The 20,833-nt window shown below is 45.0% G+C and overlaps 1 long non-coding RNA gene, 1 other non-coding gene and 3 pseudogenes across 2 annotated transcripts; 2 read left to right on the top strand and 3 right to left on the bottom strand.

Annotated features, from left to right (window-relative positions):
* Nucleotides 1-3,724: 3,724 nt before the first annotated feature.
* Nucleotides 3,725-3,833, bottom strand: LOC148670946 (5S ribosomal RNA; annotated as a pseudogene).
* A 537-nt stretch (nucleotides 3,834-4,370) lies between these two features.
* LOC148670947 (5S ribosomal RNA) lies at nucleotides 4,371-4,479 on the bottom strand (annotated as a pseudogene).
* Nucleotides 4,480-5,016: 537 nt separating this feature from the next.
* Nucleotides 5,017-5,135, bottom strand: LOC148670948 (5S ribosomal RNA; annotated as a pseudogene).
* A 3,386-nt stretch (nucleotides 5,136-8,521) lies between these two features.
* LOC148670949 (U1 spliceosomal RNA) lies at nucleotides 8,522-8,686 on the top strand. Its single transcript, XR_015938526.1, has one exon. It is a non-coding gene; the product is annotated as a U1 spliceosomal RNA (small nuclear RNA).
* Nucleotides 8,687-11,284: 2,598 nt separating this feature from the next.
* Nucleotides 11,285-19,941, top strand: LOC148670950 (uncharacterized). The gene is made up of 3 exons (XR_015936648.1): nucleotides 11,285-11,595; nucleotides 15,659-15,799; nucleotides 19,814-19,941. It is a non-coding gene; the product is annotated as an uncharacterized LOC148670950 (long non-coding RNA).
* The last annotated feature ends 892 nt before the right edge of the window (nucleotides 19,942-20,833 follow it).

Here is a 20,833-nt window from a genome sequence, read left to right on the forward strand (position 1 = left end):
ATAATACACGATACAAATGGAAAACAGGGTAGCGCTGTAGTCCCTTCGTAACGTTTTGAACTGCCAGAAGAAGTTTTCACAACCCGGACTTGTGAAGGTACAGGTCTTCTCCCTTCGTCCGGAGTAAGGTGAGAGGTCACCCCCTCGGGGCGCAGTATCCCCGATGCACCCCCCCACCACCACCCAGAACGACACACACTTCTGTGACGATTGGGAGACCCCGGTTCGACCAGCCCCTGCGGTGGAGGAAACGACCCGCTGGAGAGAACACGCAGACTCCACACAGAAGGGTCACTTCGGCATTTATTCTAACAGCAAAACAACACCAGAGAGAAACGGTCTCCGAAAGATAAGCGCACACCGGGAAAAACACGACGGGGTCATTACAAATGGGAATAGGAGTCCTTTTTTCTTTTCCGGACGTCAGTTGTATCGTGTCCTGGTGATTTCTCCCGTTTCGAACGGAGTTTAACGTCGCGTTTCTACTTTATTAGAGAGAGGCACTGAACTTTGGGGAACGTGACATCCACCCAGTATTACTAGTAGGTTGATAAATATAAATGTTCTTTTTCCCCCCGTATGTTACCTCGCGAAATATAACGATGGCCAACTCCTTAAGTCGAAATTTAAACCCTTCTCACGCTACAAGACAGTCCGTCAACATCGCCGCGGACCGAAGCGCGACCTTCGGTATGACGTTGGCGGAGAAGGGGGTAGGGTAAGTACGTCACAGCCGGGGGAAGCCCCTATCACGTGAGAGGGGTGCGGCGGGCGACGAGCCCCCGGGGGCGAAGAGAAGTTGATTTGCGTGGGGTGTGGAAACACTACACGACCGGGCAAGCGAGCCGTTTTTTTTTTTTTTTCCAGAACATCAGAACAACCGCAGAGATAACCATCGATCCACCTCCAGACGTTTCCTTTTTTGTCCTCTTTGGCCTCCAAAATAAAAAAAAAAGGAGTTGTTCCACACCCCTGCCACCCTCTGTGTACAGTAGAGCCCCCTGTACTGACTGGAGGAGCTCACCCAGCTGTGTCTGGAGAGAAGCCGGGGTATCGGCTTCAACCACAGGGCTGGGCGGCTTGTTCCCCACCCCCACCCCCTTCTGTGTACAGAAGAGCCTCCTGTCCTGACTCCAGTAGGAAAGGTCACCTGGAGGCAACACACCGGCTTCTTTTAACAGATCACCTCGGGAATCGGGAACAACGGAGCTGTGTGCGGCCGTCTGTACGGAGGGGTTCAGCGCGGGGGGGCTCCGGGCTCGGGTCTGGACCCGGGGGGGGGGGACTGTCTGTGTGGAGTCTGCATGTTCTCCCTGTGTTCTCCGGGTCCAAAGACAGGCTTTTGGGCTAATTGGCTTCTGGGAAAACTGGCCCTGGTGTGTGTGTGTCCTGTGATGGAGTGCTGTCCTGTCCAGGGTGTGTGAGTGTGTGTGTCCTGTGATGGACTGCTGTCCTGTCCAGGGTGTGTGAGTGAGTGTGTTTTTGTCATGTGATGGACTGGTTCCTGTCCAGGGTGTGTGAGTGTGTGTGTCTGAGTGTCCTGTGAGGGACTGGTGTCCTATCCAGGTTCTGTGTGTGTGTCCTGTGAGGGACTGGTTCCTGTTCAGGGTGTGTGAGTGTGTGTGTGTGTCCTGTGAGTGACTGGTGTCCTGTCCAGGGTGTGTGAGTGTGTGTGTGTCCTGTGATGGACTGGTGTCCTATCTAGAGTGTGTGTATGTTCTGTGATGGACTGGTGTCCTGTCCAGGGTGTGTGAGTGAGTGAGTGTGTGTCCTGTGATGGACTGGTGTCCTGTCCAGGGTGTGTGAGTGTGTGTGTCTGTGTGTCCTGTGATGGACAGATGGTACCAAGCCTGGACACCCATGAGACACTGGCTTCCTCAGAAGACTCTCACGGAGGGCACACTGTCCCTAACCCGGGTCCAGAAGAAACTACAGTGATCTATAATTCCTGCGCCTCGGAAGGGTTTATGACGTCTATGTCCGGCGCCCGCGCCCGTGGACCGGCGGTTTGGCGTCGCGCTCCGCAGCTCGAGCTTCGGTGCGAGGCAGGGCAGGAGGGAGTCGATGTGGCCTCGGCGCCATCTTTGCTGGTGAGTCAATTGTGACCGTTGCGGTACAATAAACCATCAATAAACCTTTTCCCACCCCGTCCAGTATTTCTGTCGCGGCCCACGTCCCCTTACAATCGACAAACTATAAAAAAACAGTAGCCCTATCAACATTACACGCCATTTTTTTTATTTTAAACGTCCGCTAGATACGCAGGTGGCTCGATACCTGTCTTATCCTCGCCGGCGTCTTTATACCGGCAAGTGAATTTTATTTGGGGTCCCTCAGAATTGTGACAGAAATGTCAGTGAACCACAATAAAAAACGAAACTTTTTTTTAAAGGCGGTGAATGGATTTTCTGAGTAACCGTGTAGCGACTAACGTAAGGAAAAAAAAGTTGTCTTTCCCTACGAAGATGTTTTGGTACAGGACTTTCTTTAAATATCAGTTGTGCATAGCGTTTTACAAAAAGTTGATGATGATCTTGGAGATAATTGCAAAGGAAAATTGAGATAACTACCAAAACATTACGTGTGAAACGACAGGACAGAACTTTGAACCCACAAAGAAACAAAGGTATGAAATATTGCCTCGTCATGGGGGGTTGATAATTGTAGTAAGTGTTCCTAATTTTCGTAAAGAAATGTATATTATGGGAGTCACACGTGAGATTTAGTGTATATACGTTTCATATTGTGCATATATACGGGGTTAAAAAGTGGAATGAGTATGATTATAAACTCGTGTGTCCTAAAATCTGATAATTTTTGAACAAGCTTTGATTAGACAGGTGAAAAACAACATCAGATCCTTTTTTTTAATATATTCTCACGTCTGAATATCAGCTTCTCCCCTCTGGCCAACATTTCAGGGCTCCCAGGTGTAGATCCCAAATTGAAACAAATATTAATTTGTTACCCAGTTAAACAGTTAATAGAAGTGAGTGACCAGGGTAAATAAAGGTGGGTCAATGTAAACTGTTTATTCTGGACCAGACTTCGTCATGTGTGATATGTCATGACTTCTTATATTAAGTTTTAGCTTTATATTTAGTTCTACATGTGTAATAGATGCGATGTGTGTCCATAAAAAGGTTTCTCCAGGGGAAAATCAAGTTGGTTTTAAAACCATGTTTCCTTTTTAGGGTACGTTTGCATTCCAAGTGTGGGGTTTTTGCCTTTTTATCATATTTTGGATGTGAATCCGTGGTATTTTTGCTGAGACAAGTTGCCTTTCTTATACGCGGAGGGATCTGCTCGTGAGATGTCCGCTTGGTCCATTTCTGAGCTCAGTATAAGGTGTAGAAAGCATGACTGTCATCATAACCCGCCTCTCACCCAGGTGTGGAATAATGTTGTGACTATTGCTTCAGCAATAACATGCTGATTGCATGTTTCTAGATGGGTATAACAGAGATCTCAACTACTGAGGGGCCTTATTAATAAAGTCTCCACAGCCGAAGCGCTGTGTCTCTTTTCAGCTGGCGATAAACCTTTCCTCGATCCTTTGCGGACTTGTAAAACTGTTCATGATCAGAATAAAAAACGCTCACGCTAATACACAAGCACCCGTGTCTCGCCAAAGCTGACAAATAAACAGACGGACAAGCCGCACTGCACGTGTGAACAGGGGAATGAGCGAGCGAGCGGGGGTAGGGCGCCTCCTGCGCTTAAAAGCTTACAGCACCTGGTATTCCCAGGCGGTCTCCCATCCAAGTACTAACCAGGCCCATCCCTGTTTAGCTTCCGAGATCAGGCGTGCTCAAGGGGGTGTGGCCATAAGCGAGAGCAAGTCTCGCTGGCACCCTTCTTATTGAGAGGACAGCTCTGTCACCTCTTTTACGACGCTGCTTTTTTTCCCTTGCGTTTTTCTCTTCTTCCCACGTTCTCTCTCTTCACTGCCTTCGTCCCCGCTCTATTTCACTTCAGCCTTTCACTCTTGCTTCCTTCCAATGAGGACGGAGCTGCGGGAGAAAGGGCGCTATAGAGGATCGCTGTGGAGTGCTGCTGCTGTGCTTTGACATCTGAGCTCTGTGGAAAACGATCTCAATACAATTCTGAAAAACGCGACTCTCCGAACGCCAGCCGAACAAGTCTCCACAGCCGAAGCGCTGTGTCTCTTTTCAGCTGGCGATAAACCTTTCCTCGATCCTTTGCGGACTTGTAAAACTGTTCATGATCAGAATAAAAAACGCTCACGCTAATACACAAGCACCCGTGTCTCGCCAAAGCTGACAAATAAACAGACGGACAAGCCGCACTGCACGTGTGAACAGGGGAATGAGCGAGCGAGCGGGGGTAGGGCGCCTCCTGCGCTTAAAAGCTTACAGCACCTGGTATTCCCAGGCGGTCTCCCATCCAAGTACTAACCAGGCCCATCCCTGTTTAGCTTCCGAGATCAGGCGTGCTCAAGGGGGTGTGGCCATAAGCGAGAGCAAGTCTCGCTGGCACCCTTCTTATTGAGAGGACAGCTCTGTCACCTCTTTTACGACGCTGCTTTTTTTCCCTTGCGTTTTTCTCTTCTTCCCACGTTCTCTCTCTTCACTGCCTTCGTCCCCGCTCTATTTCACTTCAGCCTTTCACTCTTGCTTCCTTCCAATGAGGACGGAGCTGCGGGAGAAAGGGCGCTATAGAGGATCGCTGTGGAGTGCTGCTGCTGTGCTTTGACATCTGAGCTCTGTGGAAAACGATCTCAATACAATTCTGAAAAACGCGACTCTCCGAACGCCAGCCGAACAAGTCTCCACAGCCGAAGCGCTGTGTCTCTTTTCAGCTGGCGATAAACCTTTCCTCGATCCTTTGCGGACTTGTAAAACTGTTCATGATCAGAATAAAAAACGCACACGCTAATACACAAGCACCCGTGTCTCGCCAAAGCTGACAAAGAAACAGACGGACAAGCCGCACTGCACGTATGAACAGGGGAATGAGCGAGCGAGCGGGGATAGGGCGCCTCCTGCGCTTAAAAGCTTACAGCACCTGGTATTCCCAGGGGGTCTCCCATCCAAGTACTAAGCAGGCCCATCCCTGTTTAGCTTCCAAGATCAGACAAGATCAGGCGTGCTCAAGGGGGTGTGGCCATAAGCAAGAGCAAGGCTCGCTGGCACCCTTCTTATTGAGAGGACAGCTCCGTCACCTCTTTTACGAGGTGACGGAGCTTTTTTTCCCTTGCGTTTTTCTCTTCTTCCCACGTTCTCTCTCTTCACTGCCTCGTCCCCACTCTATTTCACTTCAGCCTTTCACTCTTGCTTTCTTCCAATGATGATGGAGCTGCGGGAGAAAGGGCGCTATAGAGGATCGCTGTGGAGAGCTGCTGCTGTGCTTTGACATCTGAGCTCTAAATCTGGAAATCTAATAAGTAAATTGATTCTTAAAATGTAGAGAGCTTTGCAAAAAAATATATTGGGGCTTTTAGATAATATATTTCAAGGATGTAATTGCTGTGCTTAAGTACGTGCAGAATTTTAGAAAACAGTGCGTCAACAAAGTACACTGTTTAGGTTACTTTAGAAGACAATGTACCAAAACAATATATGCTGTCTGGGTCGTTAGAATTAGCTGAAACTAACTGATAAGCTTTCAATAACATATCTATTGCTTCTTCTTTCGCTTTTTGATGTAATCTGTTTTCTCTTAGGGATAGGGGAAGTTTTAGAAGGGACAAAGCGCTGAGCTTTTTTACAGCGCAACGTCTTATGAAAACCCTGTACTGCTTGTAACAAATTGAGTCTCTGGTTGCACTTTGCGAAGTGGCAGCAGGGCTCCCAATATTGCAATATTGAAATAAAGACCTTACTCAGGTGAGAACTCTCTCTTGTGGCTTCCTTGATAGTTATATTTCCATGACACCGGTTTTAATGTCTGTAGATTGTATCTTATTTTTATTTTTTGTTTTGTTTCATGTTCATATTATGTGTTTTCACCCAGTTGACTCCAGTTAATAACAGTTCACCCAGTTAATAGCCACTTTTTATGCGCGAAAAACGGGTAATCTTTCTATCTCGTGATCAGCTTAGTATCTTTCTGTAAGTTTTTTTCTTCTTAATTAAACGTTTAAAATACATGAATTTCATAAAGACAACACACGTTTCGTACAGAAAAAAATCATATTCTGTTCTCTTCCTGGTATGTATAACAGATCAGCAGGTCTTATTTTCCCAATTGCTTTTTTCCACTGTATTTATCATATTGGCTAGCCGATGTCCTCTCTTAGCTAGGTAATGTTACTTGTGGATGTGCTTCTGCGTTGCGTAGAAGAACATGTATCCATAGAAAGTGTATTATACTACTATTTGAGCTACAGTACATAAAAATAATTATATCGTTATTAATTTCTTTAGGTACGTGATTCCATATTATATTCCCTATTAATCAAATTCTAAAAGTATGCTTTTGTTTACTCCGATAACGAGCACATTCACAGAAAATGTTAATATCTTATGACTTTTCACAAAGTATATAAACTTAAGATGGTCAGAAGGAGCATGTAAAATCGTTTCCGAAACGTGGTAAAATCTTACTACATGTAAGACTTTGATGCTTAAAATGTTTAGGAAGAAAGTGGAATACTGGTGTGTATTTTTTCTTTAAACTACCAATACCAGCCATATACAGTTTACACTATATGTTTATGTTCCTAAATTTATATAGTTTATGGTGGTGTATCGTGGTTGTAGAGGTTTGATGGGTTTACTGAGACAATTATTAATTGTAGCAGTAATCACGAGGTTGTTCGTTGTGGCTTTTAGGAAATCAATCGTCAGAACAACTAACAACGCACACACACGGGTTCAATACACGAGATACATTTATTCATATAAATTGTGCACCAAACATATACTAGTCTGCCTGGATACAAGCAGCAGACCTTACTGTGAGGGTTATCAATATACAAGGTATATAATCTCGAAGAGATGCCAACACAAAGAGATACACAACAGAGAATATATGTCAATATATATCGTTCGGTTACCAAATCGCTAATCAGTGTTATTACCCACTGTTACTCTAAACTCGGAAGTAAATACATTACTCATGAATTAAATTGATAACAACTTGTGTTGAGGTACAATTGAATTCTCGAGACACAATGTAGAACATGGGGTTTACTTATCCACTGTGTATGGATTTGGAATCTCCCGGCACGAACACCAAACCAGCTGACAGGCTCTGTTGCAGCCTCTGTTCCAGCGGTTGTCCAATGGGCGTTGTCCTGGCGTTCTCTGGCTACCGGCCAACCAGTTGAGGTACAGCTCGGAGTAGGACGGGCGGAGGAATCTGACTGCGGCGCGCAGGGCAGTCGTTGCTCCGAGGAGATCTACCAGCAGTCCAGCTGGCTAGTAGAAAGTCTCTATGCACAGAGTGTGACCGCGAGTCCTCACAAGTCACTCTTTTGCCTGGGAAGAAGCTGGTTCGTTCCTGGTCCAGCGCTGCTTCTGAATAAGCTATTCAGGTTGTCGACGAGGGTCCAACTGTAGGCTGCCGTTGATCAAGCGGATCATTCACGTTGGTAGAATTCTGAGTACGTATGGGATCCTCGGCCTCGCTCTTAGAACAAAGTCCAAGTCCCTTTGCAGACAACAGCAGTTGTCACGTGATTGTCTCTGAGGATGCGCGAAAATGGCCAAGGAGAGCCCCGATCTGAGCTTGCGCTCCCTTTTTGACCAAGACATAGATGTGTGCTGATTGGTTGAGAGTTTGGCAGGCATTAGAGACCCACGTGGTATTACCACGCCCTGCCAGTCCCTGATTGGTTGGTCAAGGTGAGATATGACTCACTTACTCTTGACACTTAGGAATGCAGTCCAGATGTCCATTCGGCACTCCCTAGACAGATAGGCACCAATGGATGACCATTGATCATGATAGCCAGGCTAAGCTAAGTGCATCCCCATCTGGGAGCTGTCCATTATCAAAAGAAAACATCTTAAATCAACCTGCATGAATACTTTCTCTGTGGCTGCACCACAAAGATGGAGGGTGAGATGGGGCCTCATTTAGGACAGAATACCACTGCCTAATTCTGTCTTATTAACAAGCATTGCCGCTACAACGGCATCTCTCCTGTCAAACGTCCTCCTGACGTGTTTGACAGGATCTGGGCCGTGGTGAACAGTGGGAAAGACGCCCTGTGGAGAGTGAGGAACATGGGGCTGTTCAAAGGCATCGAGGTCCCAGTCAAGGCAGCAGGTAGCCTGGCCCTGTTCATCACCCGAGAGAACTATTACCTCAGAGATCTGTGGAGAGAAGGGAGGGAGGAAGCAGAAAATCTGTGGGAAATTGAGAGCATAGGTCAATATCTCAAGAAACTGTGAAAAACATTATCATGTTTAAGTAAAGAATGTGATTTGCACCAGAAAAAAATAAATTGTTGCTATATAACTGGTACCGTGTCAAAATGTAATGAGATGGGATTATATATACTGTTTTAAGTATGTATATTAATGTAAAGCTTTCTAATTTGTGATGTCCTGTATTTTTTTGTGAAAAGAAAATAAAGTTCTTAAAAAATCGATTCACCCAGGGCGAGGCTCGGCTATTGCACTCCGGCTGTGCTGACCCCTGCGAATTCCCCAAATGTGGGAATCTCGACTGCATAATTTCTGGTAGTGGGGGACTGCGTTCGCGCTCTCTCCTGATGTGCTTGGTCCAATATCAGATACGGGAGAGTTAGGACACCACGAGCTGCGATAGGATCCCAGTTCGAAAGGAGTCGATGCCACTGCTGGTTCCCGGTTTCTTTTAGTTAGAAGTCCGGAGAAGCATTTCAAGCTGGTTACACTACTCCTTCCGGACATTCATTCCCTTTTCAAAGTCAGTCGTTTTGCTGTTGTCTGCATTATTTAGGCTGATTATCGAGGTTAGCCTTTATTTGGTCATGGGGGCCTCGGTACTGTATGCTAATTCTCAAGACAGTTTCACCCGTTTTCTGATTGCTACGTTCTGTACCAGTGCAGACATGTCAAACAGTGAATGGCTGTACCTCTATTGTATCCGTGCTCAATGAATGAAATCAGTAATAAATGAATATATGTATAGTTATACGAAAAACAAGTGGTTTATTGACTCATCTTCATTTGCAGATTTAGAGGCAGCTTCGATATTTGGGGGAGGCGTAAAACATGGTGCTGATCTTTGGAAAGCAGGAGGCAAAACTGACACGTTCTCATACAAGGAGCTGAAACCAGGCCACCTGGGTGAAGATCAGGTATCGTAACCGCTAGACCATATGGGAGCATACAGCCATGTTGTGCGTGCGTCATGTAAGCAAACTGTAATTGCTGCCTTCATGACCTGCTTGATGGAGAAAACACAAGAGAGTTGGCACTCAGAGTGTCGAAGGGTTGATGTATACTAGGGCTCAGTTGAAATGCAGCGTCAGGACTTTTCCGACTAGTGTCACACAAAGAGAGTACATCCTTTCCTACTGGCTGTGTATGTCTCGGTAACTCGCTGTGATCGTATAGTGCTCAGAATTTGTGTTGTGGCCGCAACAACCCCGGTTCGAATCCGCATACTGGCAGAATAGGAGGAGTACTGCCTGACTGGATCGTTGATGAACGACAGAGGCCACTCCGACCTCTTCTTGGTTTTCTTCAATGACTTACTAAGGATCTTCTTCACATTCGCCCATGCAGGGGAAGCCAGTTACAACAAAGCAAACGCAGGAAAGTGCATTTCAAGCAGAGACCAGGAGGGACTTGTTTACACCGAGAGTGGTCGGAGAATGGAACAATGCACCCAGCCCTGTTGCTGGAGCCGATTCTTGATGAGATCTTGGGCTCACTAAGAGGCCCCCGCTGGATACTAATCTTTCTGTTGTTCTTGCAGGTCCTGCGCTGCTTTTGAGCCGACAGAGCTCGTCCTGGTCTGTCGGCACAGCCCAATTGCAAATGATCGGCTCCACATACAGAAGGAACGTGCGTTTGGTACAAGAGTGCACGAAGGCACCGGAAATACATTGGGAACAAATGACCGGTCGTTCAAGACCTCTGTGAAGTACAGGAGCGTGCAAAACGAGCCTGCTTCCACCCGGTCTCGAACCGGGGACCTTTCGCGTGTTAGGCGAACGTGATAGCCGCTACACTACGGAAACCTGCAGGGACCGCTGCTGGTGTCTTGCTTGCGTTTCGGGCTGAGAAAGGGACGCGTCACTTTAGGCAGGGTGCGCTGGAGAGAGGAACAAAGGGCGCGATGAAACAAAATACCAAAACCCGGGATCAAACCAGGGACCTTTAGATCTTCAGTCTAATGCTCTCCCAACTGAGCTATTTTGGCGGTGCGCAGAGCCCACAGCCACCTGCTCCAGCCTTCCTGTGTTGCGGCATGAGCGCACCAAGAGTAGCGGGAGAGTGTTGCAGGAACGTCACTCTGAAGGAAAGCCACCCAGGTGCGCCCTCTGAGCTCTGTCCAGCGCATCTTCCTCGCATGGACTCCTGCCTGCGACTGGCAGGAAACAATTAGCAAGAACAGAACGACACCCCATGGGTGTCTCATGACCACACCTTAGGTTGTGACACGTGCAGGTGTGAGGGGTTGCCGGGCTACTTTGGAGCAGAGCTTGGGCGGAGGGGGGGCAGGAAAGCAGACAAAGAGGTGACACCTCAAGGTCTGCACGATCACAGCTCTCCGCCGCCCCAGGCTTCCGCTCGATAAGCTACTTGACACACCCGCCCCTCCTCACACAGACCGTGGAAAAGCCCCCGAGTGGGAGCGCTCTCTCTTCCTCCAAGGAGCTCTTGGACACGACGCACAGACAGGGCGCGGGGAGCCGCCGCCTGCAAACACGGCTCCAGGAAGGACTCCACTCCACAGGAGCCGCAGAGCAGAGGAGATGGGGGCAGCTTAGCTCCTGTGCAGAGACCTGAGCTGTTGTTGCTGCGGGCGCTGTCTTTTCTGCACTCGGGGTAGGAGTGAATGTTGAGTTGCCCTTAGAAATGAAGCAGAGCACTTCAACGGCACGGGTGTGTGTGTGTGTGCGTTCGCCCTGGTGATTCTGGGAGACAGATCGAACCTGGGCTAAAAGAGAGGGGGCTTAGCCCTCTTCCATTTGCTAGTTCAAAGTTGTACAACCCATTTGTATCTGCTAGGCGGTGCAGTCGTCGTCCACAAAGAAGGCTTTGAAAAGCGTCAAAGGCAAGTCATTCCGAGTTGGTCGTCTGTGTTTTCCGTTCAGACGCGAAATGCTGAAATGATCTCTCGGCTCCTCGGTTGTAATTTCTGCTCCGTAAAGGAATCAGAGGACGCGTCGGCTTCCAGCACGGTGGGTCGGGACACAATGCCGGGGGTCGGAGAGAGCGATGTCTTCCACGTTAGTATAGTGGCAAGTATCCCCGCCTGTCACGCGGGAGACCGGGGTTTTCTTTCACCTCCTTAGAGAAAGGACTGCCTTTCACTTCTCTGTTTTCTTTCACAGCGTCGTGCACCTTTTCATTGCTCTCGCTTTCAGAGCCTCCGCACGGCACACGACTCGACATCTGGAAGCACATTGAAGTGAAAGCAGGAAGCGCTGCGACATGCACTGTGCAGATCCCGCCACACTAAGAGGTGAGTGGGTCTGTTCGATGCACAAAGAACGCTTTGATAAGCGTCAAAGGCAAGTCATTCCGAGTTGGTCGTCTGTGTTTTCCGATCAGACGCGAAATGCTGAAATGATCTCTCGGCTCCTCGGTTGTCATTTCTGCTCCGTAAAGGAATCACAGCACGCGTTGGCTTCCAGCACGGTGGGTCGGGACACGATGCCGGGGGTCGGAGAGAGCGATGTCTTCCTCGTTAGTATAGGACCTGTCACCTGTCCCCACCTGTCACGCGGGAGACCGGGGTACATCAGGACGCGCATTGAAGTGAAAGCAGGATGCGCTGCGACATGCACTGTGCAGATCCCGCCACACTAAGAGGTGAGTGGGTCTGTTCGATCACAACGCTAGGCGAATCCCCAATCCCCTTTTGTGCGTGGCGACAAAAGAAGGCTGTTTCCGCCCGATTTCGAACTGGGAACCTTTCGCGTGTGAGGCGAATGTGATAACCACTACACTACGGTAACGATGGTAAGACGTGCCCAGCGGCCCAGCGCTGAGCTTCGTCAATGCGATTCAGCTGCTTCCAGTGCCTTTATTGGAGTGCGCTGATTGACCGTGCTCTCTCTCCAGAGACCAGCACGCCTGTCATGGACGGAGCAGGAAAGGCGGCGCCACATTCTACAGCCTTCTCCACGCATACGACAAAATCGGGCTACTGAAGTGGAGAAAATCGTCTCTCCAGAAAGTGCAAATATCATCTTGGAGAGTATAAATCCTATTGCCGAAGGTCAGCCCTGTCTACCAGAGTAACCCTCCCTCCTCCTGCAGCGATGATCAGCTCGTCTCACATGCGAGAAGTCTTCGGTTGGAAACAAGCTCCCCCTCTTCTCGCGCGTTTTGCACATTCGAGTGGTTTTAATGCGGCTCCTTCGTATGGTGTTGATCTTTTGGAAAGCAGGAGGCAAAACTGACACATTCCCATACCGGGAGTATGGAGTTTTCAACCCGGGCCGCCTGGATGAAAACCAGGAATCCTAACCGCTAGACCATATGGGAGCACACAACCCCGCTGTTCTGGGCATCATGCAAGCAAACTACATAAATATGAGAAAACACGCAAAAGAGTTGTCACTCAGAGTGTCGAGGGGTCGATGTATACTGGGGCTCAGTTGAAATGCAACATCAGGACTTTTCCGAATTATGTCACACGAAGAGAGCACAGCCTTTTCCGCCCTGTCACGTGTGTATCGGTAACTCGCCGTGATCGTATAGGGGTCAGTACTTTGCGTTGTGGCCGTCCTGATGTACCCCGGTCTCCCGCGTGACAGGTGGGGATACTCGCCACTATACTAACGAGGAAGACATCGCTCTCTGCTTAGTGTGCAAAACACTTACTTACAGCATTGTGGGTGCTGTGGTTTAAATGCTATTGGTTTGTGAACAGAATACCCTTATCCCAGTGCATTGTGCCACATTAAATAAACGCACGAGAAAAAGAGATTCAGAACGCAAAGCTGTGTCAGTGTTCTGTGTAAAAAATCGGTTTGAACATCACGGGAGCTGTTTTTAATAAGCTGCTGAGTAAAGAATATTACAGGCATTTACAGGTTCTTTTCAGAACAAAGGACGAGTGGAGACGCGATTAACAAACAAGCGCTTTGTTATTAATACTCACACTTTATGAACACTACCATTAAAACTACCAGTTGTACTCTCACTAATGTTAAAATGAATACACTAGTAGTAGTATTAGTTGCTGCCCGTGACGTCACATACACTCTCTGTGACGAATGCGAGACACCTAGACACATACAGTGACGTGCCGGCTGTTGCCGTGGTTACCATACTTATGATTTATAAACACTGGAAAAAATGCATTTAAACTGTTACTTACATACATTTATCAACTTGGAATATAATTTTCTAGCTCTAGGATAGAGTTACCTAAATAATAATATGAATAATCATTGTTTAATTTCGGATTGAACATTATTAACACTAAACGCACTATGGTAATTGATCGATACAGTCTTTATTGACTGTTTTCTAGATATTTAAACAGGGTCAAGAAAAGAATCAGTACTCACCAATCAGTGAAGTTAATCGATTATTCTATGGTCCTTCAGTTGAATAAATTGGTTGTCGATACATAAGTGATCAATAATTCTCCTCCGTGCGCTCCTCGCGCCTTCCACGTTCTCGCTCTCTGATCCCGGCGCTCTGGCTGGTGTCTGTGACGTCACAGCGGTCTTTCTGACAAAGCAGAGCTGGAGGAGACTCCTGTCCGGAGCCCGGGGGGCTTTTCTTACAGATATAAAATCTCCCCCCCCAAAAAAAAAACACACCGGACTGTGAAGAGAAGCGAATCATCACAGTTGGAGAAGGAGAGCGACAAACCTAGGAATAAAATTCATTAAACAGAAAAAAAAAGTTTACATCGCAGATTATTGCGTTACAAAGCGTACCCGTGTGGAGCAGTAGAGGACAAGCACGAGTCCCTGAAATAAGCTCTTTTAAGAGTTTTACACGAATCTTCAGAGTAAAGAAGCCAGGAGGATCAGACTCCTGATCCTGGAGGTTAAAATGTGTATCCTGGTTTTATTTCCACCCAGCTCTCAGTTCCATTAGTGGTCTGATGATTTAAATTAACTGTAAAACTGTTACCAGACTTAATCTAAATTGTAAATTTATAAGACTGGCTACTAATAATAAATATACTGATCAAAGTGTCAATACTGGTGTTTATAAAGTAAATACTGTAGCATTTGCAGGTTCTTTTCAGAACAAAGGACGAGTGAAGACGCGATTAACAAACAAGCATTAACACAAAACCAAACGCAGGATATACACACACATGAGGAGACTGATGAACACGTATACACATTTAGGGTGGTAATTACCTAACAACACACTCTACTTTTACAGGACTACACAGGGCACTAGAATTACTAGGACATTATTTACACAGGTAGGGTCAGTCGCTGGTCATCGTGCTGAACCTCAGACTCTTCCCGGCTACCACTCCCAGCATGCCCAGCGGTACTACGAGCGCCTAGGGGCGCTTCCTCCTCACCACCAGGCGACGGCGTTACAATATATTGTTCGGTTTAAATCAAAATGCTTTACTACTACAAGAGAGAAGTATAGTATGGAGGATGCGGCAAATTTATGATTTCTTGGAAGAAAACGGCTTTTCTTTGCATTCGAAATGAATCGAAAATAGCACGACACACAAACCCTTTGTTTTTTTTTTAAGAGGTTATTTTTTTAAAATGACAAATATAGAAAACGTGTTGTTGTTTTTTCACCTAGAAATTTTGGACCAGGCCGATGTATCACTAGTAGTGGCGCTGAGGTCACTATGGTGCAATTGAGCACTGTCAGACCCGGGCCAGTGACGTAATGGATAACGCGTCTGACTTCAGGTCAGAAGAGTGTAGTTTCGACTGGGCTTGGCTCGTGTTTAAACCATTTACATTTCTGTATATTAATGAACTGCAGCTGAAAGCTCTAAAAAACACGTTGGGTAAATTGCAGTGAACTAAAATTCGCACAAGGCTGTTGACTGCTTAAATAGCTCCACAGAAGCGCGACTTTGCTCAGTGCTAGAGCGCATGTAAGAGATCCCGGTTCAATCCCCGGTATGTTTAGGTGCTTTATATCCTGTCGAGTGAGAACTCTTCGCTTGTTTTCATAGCCCAGTTTATATAGTTAAATCCCGATACTTTTGAAGTGCTATAATGTTGCTGTGCTGTTTTAACGTGTCTTTTAATGCAGGGGTGCCCAACTTTTTTTAATCTACTTCTTCATTTGCCAGTCCAGCGCGATCTACTGTACCAGTGTGAATCTGAAGCTCTAATATAGGAAAAACAGACTGTGGGCACATCGGTACAATAACGATACCCATCACTAAAATGACAGCAAATAAAAGCAAGTGACTCATGCTACAGTGAACAATTAATTTTCCCCATTTTAGAAAAAAGAATATCCTACCTTAATGTTAACATTGGCACCGAGAAGCTTACTTGAGAACACTTGTAATATTTTTTTGAACGTGTTGACACTGCTAATCATGTCGATGCCATTTTTAGTTTGTCTCTGCAGCTCAACATTCAGCTCATTCAGCAGTTCAGTCAAGTCTGTGAGGAATACTAATTCCAGAAGCCACTGGTCATCCTATAATTGGGCATATTCACCATGTTTGGACGACTTGAGGATTTCCTTGATTTCAGGTAACAGCTGTCTGAACCTCTCCAAAAATGTTTGTTTTTGAAATCTCCAAACAGCCAGTCAACAGCCTCGATAAACGCTTTTTAAATTTCTTCCTGGCTGAGTTTTTCTGTTTAGCCAGGACGTGGCTCACACGGGACGACGCGATGATTGCTTGCTTTACCTCTTGTACTAGACCTCGTGAAACCCGACTGCTGCTAGTTGAATTTGTAATTTAATTTATTTCAACTTTTCTTTTCTGTCACTGACTTTTAGCAGGAAAGTCCACATCATACGTTTTGTGTGCAATTTATAAATGTGGTTCTATATTTTCCTTTTTCGCGTAGGCGCTAGCATTGCAGATTTGAATGCGAAAGTACAAAAAATAGTCATGCTCCCATTTCTTGTGAAAACTGTAAGTTTTCGGTCTCTTTGCTTAATCCTTTTCGCTCAAACACTACAACTATCAAATAGGCAAACGTATCAAACTGTTGGCTAATTTATCACAGCCAGTCTGTTTTGCTCCACGATGCGCTGTAGCGAACGTGGGGTTCGTGAGGCAATAACCAAGAGAAAGTTCTTGGGCAGCACACACACAACAACTTATTTACGGAGCTCCTGTAGCCTTTTTTTCAGTGAGCCAGCACTCAGGGAAGATACTTTTACAACCCGTTCGACAAGGGTTAAACACACAAGGGCAGTAAAATGTATGACATCACATGCACAGATCTGAATGAATGTTTAGGCTGTTGGAAAAAAAAAGTAAATACTCAAATAGCCCATTTGTTTTTTGCCATTCTTACAAACGATCGACTGGCAAGCACTCCGCGATTGATTGGTTGGGCACCCCTGTGTTAATGCATTAAGCTTTGTTAACATTCAAATGATTTTGACTAATTTCACGTCATGTTCAGGAAAGCAAGAAAAGTTCTTCTGCATTTTCTGCAGTTTGACACGTAGAGCAACATGAGCTTGGAAAGCCGTATTCCTTCTTTTCACAGAAACGGCGAAAACGACAGGTGTTTAAACAGAGGGTGTCCCAATGTCTGGGACAACGCATTGTGATTTTGTATAAACGCAAATGGTTTCTGATTTAAGCGCAAATGTTCCTCATTTAAACGCAATGCTACCTCATTTAAAAGCCAACAACATTACTTTTTCTCCCTGGCGCTAATAAGCTACCACACATGGAGAAAAGAAAAGAAAATTCATATGTGCATAGGAAGGCAGAATAAAATCCAGAACTGTATTGGTGATATCGATAAACAGGGCTCATGTTCTCAATAAAACGTATTTGTATAAAACATTAAAATTCGTAAATATATCTTTTTTAATTATGCAAAGTGTCTGTTAAACCATTCATGAAGGATTTTTTAGACAAAAAACACACTATTATATGAGAAAATATATTTACTATATGTGCATTTAATTTCTTTTTTTAACAATTTCGATTCCAAGGTCGATAAAAATTGTTGCCCTGCTTTTTTGTCATAAATACACAAGCTTGTTATGTCTTGTGTCAGAAATAAACTGCATGAAATTCGCTAAAGCAACAAAAAGTAAGCCACAAAGAAGACAAACATTTGCGTTTATAATGCAATGTCATCTCGAGCCTTTAAAATGACTTTAAACGCAATTTGTTTTTCTCTGTGGCTCTAAGGCTTTGTCATTTAGGTGTGCTGTTTTTTACGTATTGTAAAAAAGTCGCTAAATCATACGAAACATAAAAACTCCTATTGTAAACAATTGACCATTCATATTCCTGAATTTTAAACCTATGGAGTATTTATACTTTGTCTTAGTATTTGTGAATAATACAGAGCTCCTTTTCAAAAGCTGTCAGTACGGTTTAGTGCTTAGGTCTCCTGGTTTTCACCCAGGCGGTCCGGGTTCGACGCTTAGTATAGGAGCGCGTCTGTGTTGCCTTCTGGATCTCAAATGAGCAGCTCAGTACAGATAAAAGCCCCGAAGAGCAGCATGCGGAGTGCAAAAAAAAGTATAATAACGATCGTCTTAGTGTGTTAAGAGAGATACATTGCGCGTGGTGGGGAGGTGTGACTGGCAAAGAGTGTTGACCTTCGAAAAAAGGACTCTCGGGAAAATATTTCCACATCCTGAAGAGAAGATTGTCCCCATTTCTCTAGTCGGAACTCCTCTAATGCTAGAGAGCTGTAGAATGTGGAGTCTCCTATCCTGCTCTGGGGGTAGGGTGTACTGTCGTTGCCGTAGCGCGGTGGTTATCACGTTCACCTCACACGCGAAACGTCCCTGTTTTCGCTCTTTCAAACTGCTTGTGGAGTTATTGCACGGACCCATGTTGTCCTCGTGAATAATTATTAAACTAAACAGCCAGCAGCGATATCACTCCTCTTCTTCATTTATTTCCTTAGTGAACGGCCATGTCTGTGTCCGAGCGCCTGGTGCGAATAGTGAGATAAGCCATTGTTTTCCGATATTTTCCAGTGCGGTTATTTATCATTGTTTTAATTAATTGCTTACACTTATATTATAGTGCTTTTCTGGACACTCCCCTCCACCACCACTGTGCAGCATCCACCTGGATGATGTGACAGAAGCCATAGTGCACCAGAAAGCAGAGCAATATAGCCAATTGATAGAGGGGGATTATTAGGAGGCCATAATTGGTAAAGGCCAATGGGAAATTTACACCCCTACTCTTTACTGACTGCAGAGAGTCAGGATCTCACTTTTATATCTCATCCGAAGGACAGCGCCTGTTTACAGTACAGTGTCCCCGTCACTATACTGGGGCATTAGGACCCACATGAGCCACAAGGTGAGCACGCCCCCTGCTGGCCCCACTAACACCTCTTACAATAGTTTTTTCCCCAGGAGGTCTCCCATCCAGGTACTGACCAGGCTCACACTTGCTTAGCTTCCATGGGTTGCCAGTTGTGAGTTGCAGGGTGATATGGCTGCTGGCTGGTTTGCATATTGAACGTGTTACCTGTAAAGTCAAAGTGACACTTTTACACATGAATTTTTGTATGAAAGCAAAGGTTTCACAATATTTATTTTATTAGAATACTAGTAAATCCTCTTATTCGCCATGCAATTTCTTGGCCTTCTGACAGGCATGTGTTTTTTAAAGAAACTCTACTGTATAAAAAATAGAGAGGAGCTAAGATACCAATAATGGTTGCAATAATGAGCAGTGTTTTGATCATGCAGTTTCAGACTATAATGTGGCATGATATTCACTGCGTTTATCTGTGTCCTAGTGTCCAATGAAAATACATTTAAAGCAGAGTCCTTGATTCATTTACTCAAGCAAGGAAAGAAATTTGCTTCTTGATAATCTTTAACTGGACCAAATATATGCATTCCCATTTAGTGCTAGGTACCATTAAGGTGTAAAGTGCTAGGTACCATTAAGGTAATTAGAGACCTTCTGTAAGATAATGACATACACTGCACCTAACATTGGGCTTGAACCTACGACCCTCAGATTAAGAGTCTCATGCTTTACTGACTAAGCAAGTCGGGCACAGATGCCAAATAGACCTGCTGTCGTCAATTTGAAGAGGTAGCTGGCTTATAATTATGTGGTGACCAGGAGTCCAGTGCCTATCACGGTGTGGTGTGTTGATTATTCAATGCAGAGCAAATGTCAGTAGCCATTGAAATTAATGGTTGAAATCAAAAGCACTTTATTCTTTCACACAGTAACAGATACACATATAACATAGGACGATTTTCATACCGGGGTAAAGTTAGCTTCAAGTTCGAAAATGATTTTGGCACGCCTGTAGCATTTTCACGAAACCTCCTTCACAAAACCCAAAGTAAGGCTTGGAAAGGTCAGAATGCCTGCTTAGTGTGTAAAACACTTACTTGCAGCAGTGCCACATTCAATAAAACCACAAGAAAAAGAGATACAAGTGTATCAGTTTCAGGAAAAGGTAATGCACAATGGTTCTATTGGATGCAAGTGAAACCTTTTCTGAATGGAAATCAAGACAAAGATAATACTAAACAATGAATACTAATGATTTTTCTTTTATTTCTATTAACAGGACAGGAAATGGTGTTCCAATATACCAGGATCCAGGATATAACATACTTAGATTTTACAGATTACCATGGGACAGACCTCGAAGAGTTAGTACATTAACAATGGCCAATATATACACTTAATAGGGAGGGCAGATGGTGAGTGGAGAAGGTCTGTTCACCAGGTAAAAATATGATTCAAGTGAAGCTGGAAAAACCAGGAATGCCGTACAAGTTAAATCCAGTTTGAATCCAAGTAAAGCACGACAATGTATAACATGGTGGGAATATAGACCATATCCGAAAAGATTATCATCCAATTTATCCAAACTCAGAATACACAATGAAACTTATGACAGTTGGCTAATAACCGCTCTTTATAGAAATGAAACTGGACTCATTATGTGCATCACAACATATACTAGGAGCATCCCAGGACCCAGAGTATGAATTAGTACTGATTTTAATTACATCCAGATGGACTAATTTGAAACCTTTTTTATGGACAAATGGACTCGATGGACAATATTATTCAATTAAATGTATCAATGTTATCCAGAGGAAACACTGTGAATATAAACAATGTTTCAATCCAACAGCCTGTGGCTATAAAATACTAACAATATGTCCAACATTGATGACACCACCAACAGATGGACTTCTTAGGGAAGCAATGTTGCATGTTAAAATCATTACTTTAGAGGTAACTTATGTTTTAGCTAATGTTGTATTGCAATATAAAAAATGTAATCAATTGTAGAAACAAAACCAGTACTTTACAATGGCTGCAACAAAGCATATCTGTTACAACTTGCCCAATGAGGACCTGACACACCTCTTCGCATTACAGTGCGAAATCAGTAATCAGACACACCCCTACTCTTGGGTACTTTAACCTGCTTCACTCTCATCTCCCTGCTCAGTATTTGCTTGAACTTCTCGTGATACAATTCAGAGCCTTTTGCTATCTTGATTGCTTCTTGGTTATTCTAGACTTCTAGTTTGCTGACTCGACTTCGGTTTTGGATCTTGTTTTCGGATTG

This window comes from Lepisosteus platostomus, chromosome 5 (genome assembly GCF_059453375.1).
Source record: "Lepisosteus platostomus isolate fLepPlt1 chromosome 5, fLepPlt1.hap1, whole genome shotgun sequence".
In the NCBI taxonomy this organism is placed as follows: domain Eukaryota; kingdom Metazoa; phylum Chordata; class Actinopteri; order Semionotiformes; family Lepisosteidae; genus Lepisosteus; species Lepisosteus platostomus.